Consider the following 3,570-nt stretch of genomic DNA (forward strand, 5'->3'; position numbering starts at 1 on the left):
GTCCACTGGATGGTTAAAAATTCGCAATAGTGCTCACGTCTGACATGCCCAGGCCAGTCAGAGTCGCTTCCAGATTGTGATGCGGCACCTTGCTGTGGTGTTTTCCATAGGAACCCCATCTGTCGTTTCGACAAAACGTAGAGAGACCGACAGAAAGGGAATGTCTCGGTTACGTATGCAACCTCTGTTCCCTGATGGAGGTCATTCACCTTTTGTGCTGAGAAGCCTGAGAGCATCTCACGACTGCTGCAGCAGATGGCAAGTGTTGTGGCATGAAGGACACAACGTCTCATTCCCTCCATCAGGGAACAGAGGTTACATACATAACCGAGACATTCCCTTTCTGTCGGTCTCTCTACGTTTTGTCGAAACGTGCTGACGCTTCAGCATAAAGATGGAATAAAGATAGTACAGTTATAAGACTTATCTAGGTTAATGAGTGTAACAAGTTTGTAGATACAAGGAAGGAAGAGGACGAGGTTGGCTCGAACTGGCAAAGGATTTAATTAATAAACAAAGATCCACACAAAAATAATCTCGCTCGTTTCAGTTTGAGTGTTCAGCCCATCTCTCTCTCGTGGTTTGTGGGTGATTCTCGCCCTAATATCCGGTCTTTCCGCACCCTAACTGGAATGAGATACAGGTGTTGATTTTCTGCAGGTGCCACACTCACCGCTCGTCTCCAGGCTCTCTCTCCTGCTGCAGACCTCGCTAAACCACGCCCAAAGGGGTTCAAAACCATTTTCCCAATTTTTGGCATCTTCGTGAACAAACTTACGAATCATGGTTTTTAACGTGCAATTAGACCATTCTACCAGGCCGTCTGTTTGTGGGTGAAAGACGCTGGTACGAACCGATTTAATGCCCAATAATTCATAAATTTTGCATATTGTACATGACATAAACGCTGTGCCTTGGTCCGTGAGAATCTCCCGAGGGATCCCCACGCGGGAGATTATGCGAAACAGTGCCTCAGCAACACTATTAGCCGAGATGCTATGGAGCGACACTGCTTCAGGATTTCGGGTTGCATAATCCACCAGGACTAGTGCAAATCAATGTATCTCGCTGATCACTCTAATGGCCTGATGAGGTCCATTCCAATTCGGTCGAAGGGAAAACAATGTACAGTACAGATCACATTGTTCACATGTAACAACAGGAGTGGGCAGTTCACAGCTGCTCAACTATTTCGGAGCGTAGGCTCCTCGTTAGGGTATCTGTCTCCTATGGGGTTATGGACTGATTGCCGGTTCGAGGCTTGTTCGGATTTGGTGTAAGACTGGTGAAAACTGCTAAACCATGTTTAATTCACTGTTGAGTTTTCGGTGAAGGGCAATTTTAGCAGGAGGTGGGGTTGATGGGGGTTGTGTGAGCAGTAACAAAGAGCTGAATATCTTATATAATATAAGTTGCAAGTTTCTTGCCTCGCGCTGCACACCATTTTTGCTTGGTATTTTTTCCATTTTGGGGATATATGCTGATAACCCAACAATATTATAGAGAACATTCGGTTTTAAAGGAAATAAAGCTAAATCATGTTAGAGTTGGATTTTGCCACGACATGCATTGCAATACACATGAGTAAAACATGCGAAGAGTTTTGCACATGATCATACTGGTTGAGTACCTACTTTAAGTCCTATAACTATACTCTCATAATTATTTTATGCTGAAGCAAACAGAAGCAAATTTAAGATTGGGAGCTTTTCATGGCAAGCCAGTCTGTCAGAAAATGCTGAAAAAAGTCCCTCCCGTATCTCCCACTATGAATTGGTGCACACAAAAACACACTGTTGGAACTAATATGGTTTTAATTCATGAATTATTTGGAATACAGAGTTTAGATTGGTCTCATTTGAAAGAAGACAACTGGCAGAACTCGAAAAATTTAACTCTAAAATGAATAACAATTAAAAGATCAAACAATCTAATAGAACTTCTAAAAGAGATGTATTCTAGAGTTTTGGACCTTTCCATCAATGTATATTTGTCATGATAAATTAAAATTTGTATGTGAAATATAATATAAACTCAGATGTCCCGATGACAATTTCAAAAGGCAAACTTCTTTTGGGAAAGGCATACACAAAAAAAGTTATTGTAAGAGCTGCGTTTCCTGATAACGTCTCTTAGTGCTATAAAGACTAAAGGTACATCTTCACTCCAGTTACATCTTTTCTAGGCGTGTCAGGGTGTCTAGGTGAGGTTACTTTCCCACTTGACCAGGTGCTGTCCACGGCGGTGGTGCTGAATTAATGGATTTTGATCATTCGACAATCAATTATTCACTCTATACAGGGACTGTTACACTGCGTTATGTGAGGTAGCGGCGTAATTTATCAAATAAGCACTTTAGAAAAAGTTGAAATTGCATTTATTAGGATTCACAGGATAAAATGGCAAACTAAATCTTATTATTACAAACTAAGATTATTGCTCCCTGAACTCTTTGTAAGTAGCTTTGGATAAAAGCGTCTGCTAAATGACTCAATGTAATGTAAATCCAACCATGGTGTGGTGGTTCGTGCAGGGAACACTCGAGAGACGCAGAGAATCCAATATTTTTAATGATATCCACAATGAAGACAACACAGGGAAAAGCACAACACCATATCCATATACAATACCGGACCAAGAACTAGGAGAGAACTTAAATACGTCAGATAACGAGGGGTAGACTCTTGGAGAGCCCCCTTGTGACCATGTTTTGTCATAACATTCCTAGGTGACAGTAGGACAAGACTTTTTCAGTCCATCTCACTTTGAGGTGCGTTCCAGACGGGATATATGTCTCTCTGAAGGGTCCTTCAGGAAGGGGACCGCATACAGAACGTTTCTCCAAATAAAGAGAATGACGTTGTTTTACTGCTCCCTTTACCAAGTGAATTTTGAACGGACACATTAAGAGATATAATTGCGTTTTTCCGTTTAGAGTTTACACATCAATGGAGTAGGGCATAGGGATGATCACTTTGGAATGGAACGCAGAGTGATAAATAAAGCACTGTTCGGTATACTGTTTAACTTCAGGTATTTTTAAGCTTTATGTTGTAATTTGGAAAATGATTGTTTTGTCTAAACAAATCTACTTTGGTGTCATGGGCTCCCAGTTGTAACAACCTCTCCGTTTTCTTAGCTGAACAGTCTAAAACACATCTCTCTGTGAGAAAGTCTGTGTGATGATCATATTAATATGCATACATACAATACAAAACATTCAGTAAAAACATAAAACACGCGTTTATAAAATATAATGACTCTTTCGTAATTTAAATGCGGTTTATTGTTAATTCATATAATTGCTAATCTGTTGTAAAAACAGAATTATAAATGATGACTTTTTTTAAGCTTTAAACGTAATACAAATAAATGAATATGAATACATGTAAAAAAAACTAAAACAAGCCCTTACATTACATCGGGTATTATTTTGTAACAACCGTGCGTGTTGAATTCATGCAGCGCTGCGCAGACCGACCACCGTATGACATTGTAGTACCGCGAGAGCGTTTCTCGGGGTTTGCTCTCGCGGTACTTCAATATCACAGGCCAATCCGTATGCGCAGC

The sequence above is a fragment of the Barbatula barbatula genome (assembly GCF_947034865.1).
Source record: "Barbatula barbatula genome assembly, chromosome: 24".
NCBI classification, from domain to species: Eukaryota; Metazoa; Chordata; class Actinopteri; order Cypriniformes; family Nemacheilidae; genus Barbatula; species Barbatula barbatula.